The following is an 18,233-nucleotide window of genomic DNA, read 5'->3' on the forward strand; positions in this document are numbered from 1 at the left end:
CACCCAAATATTGCAGACTATGTAGAGGAGCTTGTGCCTTTCCATTATGATACATTGTGGCAGCCAGTCCAATAAAACTATAATAAATCTCAACCCTGCTTTGAGAGGGGCGACATATTACAATATCCTGGGCAAAGTATTATGGGCTATGTTCAATGACATTCAAGCTCACAGTGTCAGATGATTGAGAGTATAATCGCAGAGTAAACAAACATCTCCAAATGCGTTGTAATAGGAGCTTAGCTCTAAAATGTGATGACAGTAAATCAATTGGCATCAAAAATAAAGCTGTTATTTTAAATCTCTGTGGATGGGCAGAAATCCCATTGTTTCCACCTGGTGATGAATGCTTTAAAGGGATTAATAGGGGCCGGTATGCTGTTGTTGATGGCAGCTTAGAAAAGTTAAAATGCCCAAAACCCTGTAATGCAGATATTACATTTCAATAGTGTTTGTTGAACAAACATGGGTATTGCATTATGTCTATGGTTCTCACATCGTGGAGCTTGGGCTGTCTTTTAGGTGTGCTCAAAGTCCATTTTTGTTTCATTTTAACCATGGTGTTAAAATGAACCTAAACTGAACTCTCAGAATACGTTTTTGTTATTGGTAAACTGTTAGAACATTCCCTTGATCATAAAGTTTATTTTAAGTGTAACCCCATGGGTTCCCTGGAATATAAATATGTTATTGTTGTTTTGAAAAATAACAAATTTAATGTATGCAGCTAAATATCTTAAAATAAGATATAAGAATTTCTAAGTCTTTTGGTAGGAGTTTGAAATGGGCAAGAGTCCAGTAAAAAGAAAATAAACAGTTGAAGTAAGAAGTCTATTAAAATATTGTGATCTGTCACTTTAAGAATGAACGATATAGTGTAGTTTGTATGAAAAGTACAGCAAAACACGAGGTGCGAAAGACTAGAGTGTTGCGTATGTTTTTTGGTTGTTCTGCCTAAAGTCAGATGCTATTGGGGATTACACTTTGCTGAAGTCTGATTGTCTGGGGCGGGATTAAGGAGAAGGAAGAAAAGAAAAGAAAGACGAGGTGTCTGGGTGAAGTTTGCCGGAACTTTTGTGAGCTGGTTTGGGAAAAAGCCGGGGAAACCCACAGAAAAAGTGCAACAACTGAACTGTGCACTAGCGCCGAGGGACAGTGGACGGATCGAGGAAGAAGCGGGCGGTGTGCTGGATGCTGGAGGTCTGCACCGGAGCCTGTGGATAAGGGAAGACTAGTTGCACCCGCGCTGGGCCCGCTGTTTGGATTTGGCCGTGGTGTCCTCCGCCTTAACCGAGAAAGGCGGGGATTAACTGCGGGTTACTGGGCGAGCTGAGTCGTCAGGAACTTATATAAATCCGTCACGGTGGATTGAGGACCAAGGGTGAGCGTCGTCAGTAACAGGCCTGCACTGGGGGTTTATGGACTATATTGCTGGCTTCTATTTGTTTTACATGTTTTTTTTGTGGGCCCACTAATTAAAATTATCCTGTAATTTCTGTTTATTGAATTAAGACTAAATGACTCTTATGTGTTCGGGACTGTTCAAAATAAGTTCATTTACAACTCAATAAGCATTTAAACGAACGGGAAAGTCCTTATCTATAACTCAGGTGGTTGACAAAGTTTGTTGTATATTTATTTGCATTTTCTGTTGGGGTATTGGAGAGGTTAAAGAAAACTGCAAACAGATGGTACCTGTTTTGATTTATAATCATTCAGTCCAACATAAGGTCGGTTACACTACAGTGTGATGGTATATTCCACTTGTTCACATGTGGTCTACTTTAATTTTCATTTCGAAGTTTGGGAAATAAATACTTTAAACTTATAAAGCATTGTTATTTATGGGTCGGACATAGGCAGTTTACTAAGTTTAATTATTTATGACAACTCAGTACCTGGTGGTTCATGGGAGGTGTAGTAAAACCACTTCTTGGGGTGTGACCTTAAATAAGTAGAAACCAGAGTGCTAAATCTAGCTTTAGATACAAGAAAGTGCTACATAAATGGAGGCACTGCTGGGATCTATAAAAAAATAAAAGATAAAAAAATAAAATGTAAATAATAAAATAAATTGATATATGAAAGCTATACCCTAAGGTTTATTTGGTTAAGCTGGTATTGATGTGAATGTTTGACCCACCTTGCTATCTTGGTTAAGGTGAATCTGTAGTTTGAAAAAGGAAAAGTCAGAATTAATTAAAATTTTCCAAAGCAGAAATAAGTTGGTGAATCATTAACTACAGAATGTCATTGGTGGAAAACTGGTGTACATGGGAGGGCTTAGATGCATCCCATGCACTTGTAGTGAAACAGGTCCACGTCGAGACCACAGTTAAGCACATTGAAGAAACTTTGATGACTATCAAAGCCCTAGGAAGAGTTAGGATGAGAGGGCGTATGTTTAACCCTCAATCACAGTCATTAATGGTTTTATGCAAGTGTAGCGAAAGAGTAAACACACCAACCATACCTCTGGATGTGCCACCTATTGAAGGAGGTGAGCTGTGGACATTGCATGGGCCTATGGATGAAGAAAATGTCAACACTGAAAAGAGACAAACAGTTCCCCTCTCACAAAATAGTTCCACATCAACTGAAGGAGCAGCTGCACCGGAAATGCTGTCATCAGATTCTATCCCCGGAAACTCTGCAGAGTCAATCATAAGAGCGGTTGGTGATCTATTAGCAAAGACCATGATGCCTGCTCAAGAAAGTTCTGTCTTCAGGCGTCTCCGTGCATATTCTGGCCTAAGTCCCAGACCTCCAGGAGAGGAGAGTTTGGACACATGGATGGAGCAAGCACAGTTAATGGTGGATGAGAGTGACTGTTGCATTCGAGAGAAGCGGAAAAGGATTGTAGAAAGCTTGAAAGGACCTGCTCTGGAAATTGCACAAGCTGTGAGGGCTAATGATCCAGCTGCATCCCCAGAGGAATATATTGAAGCTCTGGAAAGAGCCTTTGGATCACCCGAGAGTCCTGAGGATCTCTACTTCTCCTTCAGAGCCTTACGCCAAAGTGCAGGTGAAAGACTTTCAGATTTTTTTACGGAGAGTGGAGCGGAAGTTAACAAAGGTTGTCCAGCGAGGAGGGATAACTCCTAATCTGAGAGACAGTGCATGAGTGGAACAGCTCCTTCGTGGAGCCACAGAGTCCAAAATACTGTTACTGCAGTTACGCCTAAGAGAAAGAAAGCATAATCCTCCTCCCTTCCTGACACTGTTGAATGAAATCCGAGAAGAAGAGTTTCAACAATCAGTGAGGAAGAAAACTATTGCTCCTTCAGCTAAACCGATTGTTAGGCAGGTGAGGGTGGAAGATGAAAATAAGTCAGAATCGGAAGTTCAGGAGCTGCAGGCTCAAGTTAAAATTCTGCAGTCCCAAGTGTCTGAGCTCAGAACAGGTCAGTTAAAAGCCACCTTGAAAGCCCCAAAAGTATTCCACACAGATGAAATGAAACCCATGAAAAAGGATGAAGTTCAGGCTTTAAGAAAACAAGTGGAGGATGTGCAACATCATCTTAATATGATGACTGTGACACACACAAATCCTCCTCAGACTAAAGGTGCTAGATGGAGACCAGAGAACAAAGCAAATAAAGTGAATAAAGCTCGTCCTCACATTAGTAGTCTAAGAACTACTCACACCAACCACGACGAAGAGGATTTATTCTGTTACAGGTGTGGGGAAGGAGGACATGTTTCTACTCATTGTACTGCCCCTGAAGACAATGGCAAAGTCATTCAGAAACTGATTCGGTCTCTAAGAAGAAAAAAACGAAATAATGAGACAAACAAACAAGAAGAAAAAACCTCAAGCACCAACTGCCTGGTTAAAAGGAATGCAGTAGATGCCCAACATGCTACCGGCATCCCTAAGGGACTAGTAGGTGAGGCCTCCCTCAGTAATGTAATCATTGAAGGTCAAGCAACAGATGCCCTGATGGACAGTGGGTCTAGTGTTACCATAATATTGATGAATATAAACAACTTCTCGCTGGTGTTAAAAAACGAGTCAATAAAACCCAAGGCCATCCCTAAAGGCACCATTGTGGCATGTATTCATAAAGTCAACGTTGTGACCGAATTGCACAAAGGCAAAGAGTCAGGTCAAACAATAGATCCTGGATTGTTTGATTTTGGCGACTCCCCAGTCCCAAGTGTCTGGAAGGAGAGGCTTGCTTGTAAGCTATCAGAGAAAGCTGGAGTATTCTCCCTTGAGGAATGGGATGTTGGACTGGCCAGAGGAGTTGAACATACCATCCGCCTCAGTGACTCACGACCTTTTCGAGAAAGATCAAGACATCTTGCCCCTGCGGATATCGGTGATGTGCGAAGTCATTTGCAAAAACTGCTGGCCGCAGGAATAATAAAGGAGTCACGTAGTCCTTATGCTTCGCCCATCGTGTTGCCAGAAAAAAGAAATGGCTCGATCAGGATGTGTATTGATTACCGCACCCTGAATGCACGAACAATCCCGGATCAATACACAATTCCTAGGCTTGATGAGGCCTTGGATAGTATGACAGGAAGCCGTTGGTTTTCTGTATTGGATCTACGAAATGGCTATTACCAGATTGGTATGCCTGACCAAGACAAGGAGAAAACAGCTTTTATCTTCCCCCTAGGGTTCTTCCAATTTGAGCGTATGCCCCAAGACATTACCGGAGCCCCGGCTACTTTTCAACGGTTAATGGAAAAGCTGTCGGAGACATGAACCTTCTGCAATGTTTAGTATACCTGGATGATGTAATAGTGTTCTCCCAGACATTAGAAGAACCCGAGGAAAGTCTTCTCAAAGTCTTGGACCGATTACAAGAATATGGTCTGAAGGTATCTATTAATAAGTGTCAGTTCTGTCAACCTCAGGTCAAGTATGTCGGCCATATTGTGTCAGATTCAGGCATTGCTACCGACCCAGAAAAAATCAAAGCAGTCCTTAACTGGACGCAGCCCACAGATCTGAAGAGCCTTCAGTCGTTTTTGGGTTTCTGTGGTTATTACAGAAGGTTCATTGCCAACTACTCATCTATAGTGAGACCCCTGACAGACTTAACCAAAGGCTACCCTCCTGTTAAAAAAGGACAGAAAGCAGTTACCTCCAGCTTGCCCTACCTTAAAAAATCTGAGCCCTTTGGAGACAGGTGGACTTTGGCCTGTACTACTGCTTTTAAGAAAATAATACAGTGCCTTACAAATGCGCCAGTCCTGGCATTTGCAGATCCAACTAAGCCCTACATATTGCATGTGGATGCCAGCTTTGATGGGCTGGGGGCTGTGCTCAACCAGGAACATCCAGAAGGCTTGCGTCCTGTAGCTTTTGCCAGTCGAAAGCTGAGAGACTCTGAGAGAAATTATCCGGCCCATCAACTCGAGTTTCTCGCCCTCAAGTGGGCTGTTGTCGATAAGTTTCATGATTACTTGTACGGAGCCAGGTTTACCGTGAGAACCGACAATCACCCACTGACCTATGTCCTTACTACAGCCAAACTTAGTGCTACAGGCCATGGATGGTTGGCTGCACTGTCCACCTATGATTTTGGCATACAGTACAGGCCAGGCAGGGAGAATATTGATGCCGACCTGCTTTCCAGAAAGGCAAACTCTGAAGAGGAGGGGTGGATACCCCCATCTGGAGTAAAAGCCCTATACAAAACTGTTTGTGTCACTGGGCTCTCTGAAAACATGCGGTGTGTGGATCAACTGGGTGTATTTCCATCTGCCATTCCTGATCTGTATGTGTACCCCATTTCTCTTGGTGAGAACCCAGTACAACAGTTCAGTATGACAGACTTACAAAATGAACAAGACTTAGACGAAGCTATTGAAAAGATTAAAAAGACAATAAAATCGGGAAATTGGCCCTGTAGCTTCCAGACTGATCATCAGGAGTCCATCCTGCTACAACGAGAAAAAGAAAAGTTGCAGATAAAGAATGGACTGATGTATAGGAGGACGTTAAGGCCTACAGGGAAGGAAGTGTTCCAATTGGTGCTTCCACCAAAACATCGGCTTCAAGTATTAAAGCAGTTGCATGATGACTTTGGGCACCTCGGTATTGAAAAAACAACCGAGTTAGTGCGGGATAGGTTCAATTGGCCAAGAATGGCACACGACATTGAGCATTATGTTAAGACCTGTGGGGTATGCGTGGCTCACAAGACCTTGCCTAACAAAACGAGTCCCCTACACCAGATTACAAGTCAAGGCCCATTAGACTTGGTCTGTATAGACTTCCTGTCGATTGAGCCAGATTCTCGTGGGGTGGCCAATGTTCTCATTATTACCGACCATTTTACTCGGTATGCTCAGGCCATACCCACCAGCAACCAAAGAGCTTCTACAGTTGCTAAAGTCCTGCTAGATAAGTTATTTGTGCACTACGGTGTGCCATGCCGTATCCACTCTGACCAAGGTTGTGATTTCGAGAGTTCTCTGATAAAACAGCTCCTTAATATGCTGGGGATAAAGAAATCAAGAACTACACCCTATCACCCCCAAGGGGATCCTCAGCCAGAGCGCTTTAATCATACTCTATTGTCTATGTTGAGCACTCTTGATCCAAAGGACAAACAGAAATGGAGTCAGCATGTGGCATCTATGGTTCATGCTTATAACTGTACTCGTAATGAGGCAACAGGATATTCACCATACTTCCTGATGTTTGGCCGAGATGCTCGCCTGCCTGTGGATGTGTGTTTTGGTCTGTCTGAAGCTGGAGAAGAAGTCACGAAACATCATCAATATGTGGACAAACTGAGAAAAGAGTTATGTCATGCTTACCAGCTTGCGACTGAGGCTTCCAATAAGAATCATCAGAAAAACAAGCGGGGCTATGATCGCAGGGTACGAGCCCAGAACCTGCAAGAAGGGGATCGGGTTCTTATTAGAGCCTTGGGAATCCCTGGAAAACACAACTTAAAGGAGAAATGGAATTTGGAACCTTATGTGGTGGTTGAAAAGCTCCCTAATTTACCTGTTTATCGGGTAAAACCCGAAAGTGGACGAGGGGTAGTAAAGACTCTTCACAAAGACCATCTGCTACCAATAGGGTTTCTGGTGAGGATTCCAGAAATCCCTGAAAGAAGCTGCCTGCCTCGGAGACCTTCCACTAGATCCACTGAGGTACCTAAAGCAAAGTATGAGGTGCAGCATCCAGCAGAGGGAGGGAGAGATGAGAATTCTGAAGATGATGAGGACACCCCTCGGTATTACTGCAGGGGAGTTGGCCATGATGCCTGGTTAACATGTCCTCCGACTGCCCAGTTGTTGTCCTTTGCTACGGACAGGTCTGATGTTATATCTGAAAGAGATCCTGATGGACTAACTCTGTCATGCAATGAAGGTGAAGGGTTTGACCACGACGCAGCTGTAGAAGAGGACACCAGTGGTGTTATACTTTTGACTCTACCAATGTTCCTCCTGCTAAACGACTGGTTAAGCCTGTCATCCGTTTGAGTTATGACGAGCCTGGAAAGCCCAGGGACCAGCCATTGGTCATTGTGCATAGGGGAATGAGGATATACATAACCAGAGACACTGAGGAAGATCCTAATATTGTCTGTCAGCCGCCCTGCAATGTTCCAGTTCACCGAGCAGCAAGATGCGGCTTTGAGAGTTTGCCACATAGAGAGTTGTCTGATGGGGACATTTAGGATGGGGAGGGTGTAACCCCCTGGGGTCCCCGGAATATAAATATGTTATTGTTGTTATCTTAAAATAAGATATAAGAAGTTCTAAGTCTTTTGGTAGGAGTTTGAAATGGGCAAGAGTCCAGTAAAAAGAAAATAAACAGTTGAAGTAAGAAGTCTATTAAAATATTGTGTTCTGTCACTTTAAGAACGAACAATATAGTGTAGTTTGTATGAAAAGTACAGCAAAACACGAGGTGCGAAAGACTAGAGTGCTGCGTATGTTTTTTGGTTGTTCTGCCTAAAGTGAGATGCTATTGGGGATTACACTTTGCTGAAGTCTGATTGTCTGGGGCGGGATTAAGGAGAAGAAAGAAAAGAAAAGAAAGACGAGGTGTCTGGGTGGAGTTTGCCGGAACTTTTGTGAGCCGGTTTGGAAAAAAGCCGGGGAAACCCACAGAAAAAGTGCAACAGCTGAACTGTGCACTAGCGCCGAGGGACAGTGGACGGATCGAGGAAGAAGCAGGCGGTGTGCTGGATGGTGGAGGTCTGCACCGGAGCCTGTGGATAAGGGAAGACTAGTTGCACCCGCGCTGGGCCCGCTGTTTGGATTTGGCCGCGGTGTCCTCCGCCTTTACCGAGAAAGGCGGGGATTACCGGGCGAGCTGAGTCGTCAGGAACTTATATAAATCCGTCACTGTGGATTGAGGACCAAGGGTGAGCATCGTCAGTAACAGGCCTGCACTGGGGGTTTATGGACTATATTGCCGGCTTCTATTTGTTTTATATGTTTTTTTTTGTGGGCCCACTAATTAAAATTATTCTGTAATTTCTGTGTATTCAATTAAGACTAAAGGACTCTTATGTGTTCAAAATAAGTTCATTTAGAACTTAATAAGCATTTAAACGAACGGGAAAGTCCCTATCTATAACTCAGGTGGTTGACAAAGTTTGTTGTATATTTATTTGCGTTTTCTGTTGGGGTATTGGAGAGGTTAAAGAAAACTGCAAACAGATGGTACCTGTTTTGATTTATAATCATTCAGTCCAACATAAGGTCGGTTACACTACAGTGTGATGGTATATTCCACTAGTTCACATGTGGTCTACTTTAATTTTCATTTCGAAGTTTGGGAAATAAATACTTTAAACTTATAAAGCATTATTATTTATGGGTCGGACATAGGCAGTTTACTAAGTTTAATTATTTATGACAACTCAGTACCTGGTGGTTCATGGGAGGTGTAGGAAAACCAGTTCTTGGGGTGTGACCTTAAATAAGTAGAACCCAGAGCGCTAAATCTAGCTTTACATACAAGAAACCCCTACATAAGTAATTTTAGTATCAAGTGAGAAGCTTGTCCAAAGATACTCAAAACCAGTCGTTTTTTTGCATTTGGTACACCTGCTTTACTGCTAAACCATATTTCGTTTCGGTTTGCAGGAATTCCTCCTGTTCAGAGTAATGGTCAAAGTTCCCCTACATTTTGGAGTGGTTTTTGATGAAAAATGGCATAAAGCAGCAAATGCATTATTTAGAAAGCCACAGTTTGGTGTCTGGTGTGAAAACACAAGGACAGAGACTTGTAACAAATCTGTGGATTCTTAATATATAGATAGCTGTAAAATATAAACAGACTATCAGATTGGTTTAAAAAACTTCACATAAATCAGTTTTACTGCACCAGACGTTCAGCAATAAGCTCAGAAATAAAATAAAAAAACACATGGTCCTTCCAAACCCACAATCGGTGATGGCAGAAGGCCGCTTACACCGAGCCTGGTTCTGCTGGAGGTTTCTTCCTGTTAAAGGGGAGATTTCCTTTCCTCTGTTGCTACATGCATGCTCAGAATGAGTGATTGCTGCAAAGTCAACGACACAATGTAAGTGACTGTTCACTGTTGCTACATGCTCATCCAGGAGGAATCAATGCTGCAAGTCACTGACTTGATGCAATCTGCTGGGTTTCCTTAGATAGAAAACCTTTTAACCAATATGATTAATAAACTGAATTTGACAGCACTGTTTGATGACTAGGATCAGTACTAGTATGTACTTGACTTGGAATTAATGTTTCGAATTAAACTGACTTTGTGAAGTGTCTTGAGACAACATGTGTTGTGAATTGGCGCTATATAAACAAACTGAATATTAAATAACTTAATGGAGTTTCTAAGTATGGTTACTTTACCTTCACCTCAGAAATTCTTGAAACTGCAACTCACGATAGCAACTAAAGATCAGCTTTTGAAGGGACGACGCAGTCGCTAACATAATCACCATCAAGTAACTAAACCAAAAATGACAATTGCAGACCCTCTGACAGAAACATCCCTAGTTTGAGAAACACTGCTTTACATGGTTTTGCAATATATTTTGTGACTCACTGTATTATTTTTTTCTGTCCTCTTTTCAGATACCTCCTCTTGCTCCTCATATGCGACAATTTGTAGTATAGTGTGTGATAGAGAAATGATAAATCCCTGGAAGTCTTTAATAACTGGTGTAACTGAGGGGCGAAGATTGTTATGATTGTATTGTATTAGTTTATGTTCACTGGTTCTCTTCTCTCATACATTTCCATTAAAAACAAACAAAAAAAAAAGTTGGTTTTGATTAATATCAACCTGTCAAGGGACTACAAGTGGAAATTAGCATCTTTTGCTAAAATCTGGCACCATGCCATGCATATTTCCTGTTTTTAGGTCAATGTATTGCTGTGCACTGTCCCTGTACAAATAAAGGAAATCATCCTCATCATTTTCTAGTGGCATCATGTTTGCTTGTATCTGCATTTTAACATAGCAACAAGAAAGAAAGCAAAGTACGTGCAACTGTACCTAAACTTACTAAATGCATCACCACAAGAAACAGATTTGGTTTATACTGTTATTAATTGTTGCAATTAACTTAATTAATGCAACTCTAATTATATAATATAGTTGAAGTAGTTGACTGGTTGAGCTGGAATATGAAATATTGGAGTAATAAATATATAAAATAATTAATTAATTAATTTAAATGACTTCAGCCAGGAACAATGTCCCACATATGCAGCAGTTGCAATACGTCTATCTGTTTGGCAAGGAAATTTAGCCCAATACATAGCACTGTAAATAGACAGGTGAATAGTATTAGCAAAGCAAGTGTGGAAAATTAATGAGGTAATTTCTAGAAACTCCCCATATTTAAATTAGCAATAACTACAATAAAGAAGTAACCACACCTGCAGAACGACATGCAGCAACATGCCAGCAGTAACAAATGACACTGTGGTCCTTCTGGCTGAGATATAGATAGCTTTAACCCATGGGGATAGGTGGGTGGGCGATAATGTCTTCCCAGAAGGCCCCACAGATCCCAGCACCCCTTTCCCCCCAAGGAGAGAGTATTGGTTCAGTTCACAAACAGAGCAGAGTTACTCACCCAGGGGACTCCTGAGCCATACAGGTGAGACCACACATGTATCACTTCAATTTATCATTCTCACAGGGCATATCAGCTGATATGAAGCATGGCCAGGCACTGGTGTCCCAGAATCTCGCTGCCCTGAAATGGCAAATGTGCAAAATAGGGATTAGGTCACTGTCGCTTGCAGCAAGTATGAACAGTTCTCACAACTATGTACTGTATGCATCTTTTTTATCTTTGTCCTGAACGGCACAGAGTGGAATCTTATTTTCCAGCTTTAGGATCCTGTACCATATCTGTTGGGTTTCATCTTGGTCACTGTTTTCACCAATGAGTTCAGCAATAAAATACTCTATGGAGAATTTAAGTCTAATAAAATATAATCTAATACCACAAAAATAAATACAATTAATCTGCTACTAAAACACACTGAGGTGGTAGTGAGGTCTAAACATAATTTTAACAGGGATAAAATAACATTCTGGTTTTTGTGTTGATTTAAAGATTGGACATGCTGTTTACCAAGTAACATCTTGGTTTAGGTTTATGTGGATGTTAGATCAAACAGGGTGAAGCTAGAATTTCAAACTTAACTTTAAGTTCCAAATACTAATATGTAAACAAAAGCACATATAGCTAGGTTATCAAATAAAATTTTCCCTTTTCAGGTCTGTTAGGAAAATCATTTACAGTACAGACCAAAAGTTTGGACACACCTCATTCAAAGATTGTCTTTATTTTCATGACTATGAATATTGTAGCTTCACACTGAAGGCATCAAAACTATGAATTAACACATGTGGAATTATATACTGAACTAAAAAGTGTGAAACAACTGAAAATATGTCTTATATTCTAGGTTCTTCAAAGTAGCCACCTTTTGCTTTGATTACTGCTACGCACACTCTTGGTATTCTGTTGATGAGCTTCAAGAGATAGTCACCTGAAATGGTTTTCACTTCACAGGTGTGCCCTGTCAGGTTTAATAAGTGGGATTTCAAGCCTTATAAATGGGGTTGGGACCATCAGTTGTGTTGTGCAGGAGGTGGATACAGTACACAGCTGATAGTCCTACTGAATAGACTGTTAGAATTTGTATTATGGCAAGAAAAAAGCAGCTAAGTAAAGAAAATGAGTGGCCATCATTACTTTAAGAAATGAAGGTCAGTCAGTCCGAACAATTGGGAAAACTTTGAAAGTGTCCCCAAGTGCAGTCGCAAAAACCATCAAGTGCTACAAAGAAACTGGCTCACATGAGGACCACCCCAGCAAAAGAAGACCAAGAGTCACCTCTGCTGTGGACAATAAGTTCATCCGAGTCACCAGCCTCAGAAATTGCAGGTTAACAGCAGCTCAGATTAGAGAACAGGTCAATGCCACACAGAGTTCTAGCAGCAGACGCATCTCTAGAACAACTGTTAAGAGGAGACTGTGTGAATCAGGCCTTCATGGTAAAATAGCTGCTAGGAAACCCCTGCTGAGGACAGGCAACAAGCAGAAGAGACTTGTTTGGGCTAAAGAACACAAGGAATGGACATTAGACCAGTGGAAATCTGTGCTTTGGTCTGATGAGTCCAAGTTTGAGATCTTTGGTTCCAACCACCGTGTCCTTGTGTGGCGCAGAAGAGGTGAACGGATGGTCTCTACATGCCTCGTTCCCACCGTGAACCATGGAGGAGGAGGTGTGATGGTTTGGGGGTGCTTTGCTGGTGACACTGTTGGGGATTTATTCAAAATGTAAGGCATACTGAACCAGCATGGCTACCACAGCATCTTGCAGCCGCATGCTATTCCATCAGGGTTGCATTTAGTTGGACCCTCATTTATTTTTCAACAGGACAATGACACCAAACACACCTCCAGGCTGTGTAAGGGCTATTTGACCTAGAAGGAGAGTGATGGGGTGCTGCACCAGATGACTTAGCCTCCACAGTCACCGGACCTGAACCCGATCGAGATGGTTTGGGGTGAGCTGGACCGCAGAGTGAAGGCAAAAGGGCCAACAAGTGCTAAGCATCTCTGGGAACTCTTTCCAGACTGTTGGAAAACCATTTCAGGTGACTGCCTCTTGAAGCTCAACAACAGAATGCCAAGAGTGTGCGTAGCAGTAATCAAAGCAAAAGGTGGCTACTTTGAAGAACCTAGAATATAAGACATATTTTCAGTTGTTTCACACTTTTTTGTTCAGTATATAATTCCACATGTGTTAATTCATAGATTCGATGCCTTCAGTGTGAAGCTACAATATTCATAGTCATGAAAAAAAGAAAACCCTTTGACTGAGAAGGTGTGTCCAAACTTTTGCTCTGTACTGTATATTTTGCCACAATATTGGGGAAGAGAAGATTCTAGAGAAAAACTTGCTATTTAATTTAGGTAAGTTACTTTTGTTTAAAAAAAAAATAAAAACACAAAAAATTAGAGGCAAAATACAGTGACTATTTGGTCAATTGCAGGTCATTTTTTTTTTTTAGTTAATTCATTAAGCCAACATATTTAATTTTCAAAGTTTGAAAATTAGTGTTATTCTCCATTAAACAATCATGATATTAAGAGACTCCTCCTTGAACCGCCACCTTAACGTGGTGGAGGGGTGTGAGTGCTCGAATGATCCTAGAGGCTATGTTGTCTGGGGCTTAAATGCCCCTGGTAGGGTCTCCCATGGCAAACAGGCTCTAGGTGACGGGTCAGACAAAGAGTGGTTCGAGAATCCCTCACGATGACTACAGAATCAAGGCATGTGACGTCGCCCGGTACGGCGAAGCCGGGGTCCCACCCTGGAGCCAGGCCTGGGGTCAGGACTCGTCGGAGAGCGCCTGGTGGCCGGGTTGCTCCTCGCGGGACCCGGCCGGGCCAAGCCCGAACGAGAGACGCGAGACCATCCCCCAGTGGGCCCACCACCTGCAGGGGGAACCGTGAGGGACCGGTGCAAAGAGGATTGGGTGGCGGACGAAGGTGGAGACCTCGGCGGCCCAATCCCTGGATGCTTAGGCTGGCTCTAGGGATGTGGAATGTCACCTCGCTGGGAGGGAAGGAGCCTGGGTGAAGAGAGGGGCTGAGCTGTCCACTGATCACCACCTGGTGGTGAGTTGGATCCGCTGGAGGAGAAGAAAGCCGGACAGACTTGGCAGGCCCAAGCGCATAGTGAGGGTCTGCTGGAAACGTCTGGCAGAGCCCTCAGCCAGGGATGTATTCAACTCTCACCTCCGGGAGAGCTTTGACCATATTCCGAGGGATGTTGGAGACATAGAGTCCGAATGGACCAATCCCCAAACCCGGTGGTGGACACCGGCAGTAAGGGACGCTGTCAAGCTGAAGAAGGAGTACTATCGGCTGTGGTTGGCTTGTGGGACTCCTGACCTGGGAGGAGTTCGGTGAGGCCATGGAGAAGGACTACCGGTTGGCCCCGAAGCGATTCTGGCAAACCGTCCGGCGCCTCAGGAGGGGGAAGCAGTGCTTCGCCAACACTGTTTACAGTGGGGGTTGGCAGCTGCTGACCTCGACTGGGGACATTATCGACCGGTGGAAGGAGTACTTCGAGGATCTCCTCAATCCTGCCATCACGCATTCCCTGGTGGAAACAGAGGCTGGGACTCGGGGTTGGACTCTTTCATCACCCAGGCTGAAGTCACCGAGGTGGTTAAAAAGCTCCGCGGTGGCAAGGCTTCGGGGTTGGATGAGATCCGCCCTGAGTACCTCAAGTCTTTGGATGTTGTGGGGCTGTCATGGTTGACACGCCTCTTCAACATTGCGTGGCGGACAGGGACAGTGCCTTTTGATTGGCAGACTGGGGTGGTGGTCCCCCTTCATAAGACCGGAGGGTGTGTTCCAACCACAGGGTATCACACTCCCCAGCTTCCCTGGTAAGGCCTACGCCAGGGTATTGGAGAGGTGAGTCCGGCCGATAGTTGAACCCCGGCTTCAGGAGGACCAGTGTGGTTTTCGTCCCGGCCATGGGACACTGGACCAGCTACAGGTCCTTCTCAAAATATTAGCATATTGTGATAAAGTTCATTATTTTCCATAATGTAATGATGAAAATTTTACATTCATATATTTTAGATTCATTGCACACTAACTGAAATATTTCAGGTCTTTTATTGTCTTAATACGGAAGATTTTGGCATACAGCTCATGAAAACCCAAAATTCCTATCTCACAAAATTAGCATATTTCATCCGACCAATAAAAGAAAAGGTTTTTTTAATACAAAAAACGTCAACCTTCAAATAATCATGTACAGTTATGCACTCAATACTTGGTCGGGAATCCTTTTGCAGAAATGACTGCTTCAATGCGGCGTGGCATGGAGGCAATCAGCCTGTGGCACTGCTGAGGTCTTATGGAGGCCCAGGATGCTTCGATAGCGGCCTTTAGCTCATCCAGAGTGTTGGGTCTTGAGTCTCTCAACGTTCTCTTCACAATATCCCACAGATTCTCTATGGGGTTCAGGTCAGGAGAGTTGGCAGGCCAATTGAGCACAGTGATACCATGGTCAGTAAACCATTTACCAGTGGTTTTGGCACTGTGAGCAGGTGCCAGGTCATGCTGAAAAATGAAATCTTCATCTCCATAAAGCTTTTCAGCAGATGGAAGCATGAAGTGCTCCAAAATCTCCTGATAGCTAGCTGCATTGACCCTGCCCTTGATAAAACATAGTGGACCAACACCAGCAGCTGACACGGCACCCCAGACCATCACTGACTGTGGGTACTTGACACTGGACTTCTGGCATTTTGGCATTTCCTTCTCCCCAGTCTTCCTCCAGACTCTTGCACCTTGATTTCCGAATGACATGCAGAATTTGCTTTCATCCGAAAAAAGTACTTTGGACCACTGAGCAACAGTTCAGTGCTGCTTCTCTGTAGCCCAGGTCAGGCGCTTCTGCTGCTGTTTCTGGTTCAAAAGTGGCTTGACCTGGGGAATGTGGCACCTGTAGCCCATTTCCTGGACACGCCTGTGCACGGTGGCTCTGGATGTTTCTACTCCAGACTCAGTCCACTGCTTCCGCAGGTCCTCCAAGGTCTGGAATCGGCCCTTCTCCACAATCTTCCTCAGGGTCCGGTCACCTCTTCTCGTTGTGCAGCGTTTTCTTCCACACTTTTTCCTTCCCACAGACTTCCCACTGAGGTGCCTTGATACAGTACTCTGGAAACAGCCTATGTGTTCAGAAATTTCTTTCTGTGTCTTACCCTCTTGCTTGAGGGTGTCAATAGTGGCCTTCTGGACAGCAGTCAGGTCGGCAGTCTTACCCATGATTGGGGTTTTGAGTGATGAACCAGGCTGGGAGTTTTAAAGGCCTCAGGAATCTTTTGCAGGTGTTTAGAGTTAACTCGTTGATTCAGATGATTAGGTTCATAGCTCATTTAGAGACCCTTTTAATGATATGCTAATTTTGTGAGATAGGAATTTTGGGTTTTCATGAGCTGTATGCCAAAATCATCCGTATTAAGACAATAAAAGACCTGAAATATTTCAGTTAGTGTGCAATGAATCTAAAACATATGAATGTAAAATTTTCATCATGACATAATGGAAAATAATTAACTTTATCACAATATGCTAATATTTTGAGAAGGACCAGTATATACCCTCTACAGGGTACTCGAGGGTTCATGGGAGTTTGCCCAACCAATCCACATGTGTTTTGTGGACCTGGAGAAAGCATTCAACTGTGTCCCTCGTGATGCCCTGTGGGGGGTGCTCCAGGAGTATGGAATCGGTGGCTCTTTACTAGGGGCCATCCGGTCTTTGTACAGGCGGAGCAGGAGTTTGGTTTGCAATGCCGGCACTAAGTCGGACCTGTTCCAGGTACATGTTGGACTCCGGCAGGGCTGCCCTTTGTCACCGGTCCTGTTCACAACTTTTATGGACAGGATTTCTAGGCGCAGCCAAGGGCCGGAGGGGGTCTGGTTTGGGGACCAGAGGATTTCGTCTCTTCTTTTTGCAGATGACGTGGTCCTGCTGGCCCCATCTAGCCAAGACCTACAGCATGCACTGGGGCGGTTCGCAGCCGAGTTTGAAGCGACTGGGATGAAGATCAGCTCCTCCAAGTCCGAGGCCATGGTTCTCGACCGGAAAAGGGTGGCTTGTCCTCTTCAGGTTCGAGGGGGTTCCTGACTCAAGTGGAGGAGTTTAAGTATCTTGGGGTCTTGTTCACGAGTGAGGGAAGAATGGAGCGGGAGATTGACAGACGGATCGGTGCGGCTGCCACAGTAATGGGGGCGCTGTGCCGGTCTGTTGTGGTGAAGAGAGAGCTGAGCCGAAAAGCGAAGCTCTCGATTTACCGGTCGGTCTACGTTCCTACCCTCACCTATGGCCATGAATTTTGGGTCATGACCGAAAGAACGAGATCCCGGATATAAGCGGCTGAAATGAGCTTCCTCCGTAGGGTGGCTGGGCACTCCCTTAGAGATAGGGTGAGGAGCTCAGCCATCCGGGAGGGGCTCGGAGTAGAGCCACTACTTCTCCACATCCAGAGGAGCCAGTTGAGGTGGCTCGGGCATCTATACCAGATGCCTCCTGGACGCCTTCCTCGTGAGGTGTTCCAGGCACGTCGCACCGGGAGGAAGGGACGGCCCAGGACAGGCTGGAGGGACTATGTCTCTCGGCTGGCCTGGGAACGCCTTGGGCTCCCCCCGGAGGAGCTGGAAGAGGTGTCTGGGGAGAGGGACGTCTGGGCGTCTAGGCTGAGTCTGCTGCCCCCGCGACCCGGTCCCGGATAAAGCGGTAGAAGACGAGTACGAGTACGAGTACGATATTAAGAGAAATAGCATAGAAGAGTGTGACCTTAGCTCGCACTGCACAAAATGCATTTGGATGAAATCAGTGGGTGATGGATTTGTGAAAACAGCTGTTTAAAAGGCCTTAAAAGTCTAGCCTGCAGATACTGCATAGTTCAATACCAAAGTCAATGTACTGAATCTGTAATTTTAATTTGGTTTAAATGAGGACATTTGCTCTCGTGTTTTTTCATAATGAAATCTTTGTTGGCTTGCAGTGACCTTATAAAGCACAGATCACACTATTAGAATTAATTCATCCTTCTAATGAAGCTGAATTAATTAACCAAAGGTTAGGAGAAAACTACCGTACCAAGAGGTAATATTTCATTGGATGTGGTATTCATATAATTACTTTTGAAACTTTCACACAGGAAATTCAAACAGTAAGTAGCAGTTTGGATGACA

The sequence above is a fragment of the Girardinichthys multiradiatus genome, chromosome 7, assembly GCF_021462225.1.
Source record: "Girardinichthys multiradiatus isolate DD_20200921_A chromosome 7, DD_fGirMul_XY1, whole genome shotgun sequence".
Taxonomy (NCBI): Eukaryota; Metazoa; Chordata; class Actinopteri; order Cyprinodontiformes; family Goodeidae; genus Girardinichthys; species Girardinichthys multiradiatus.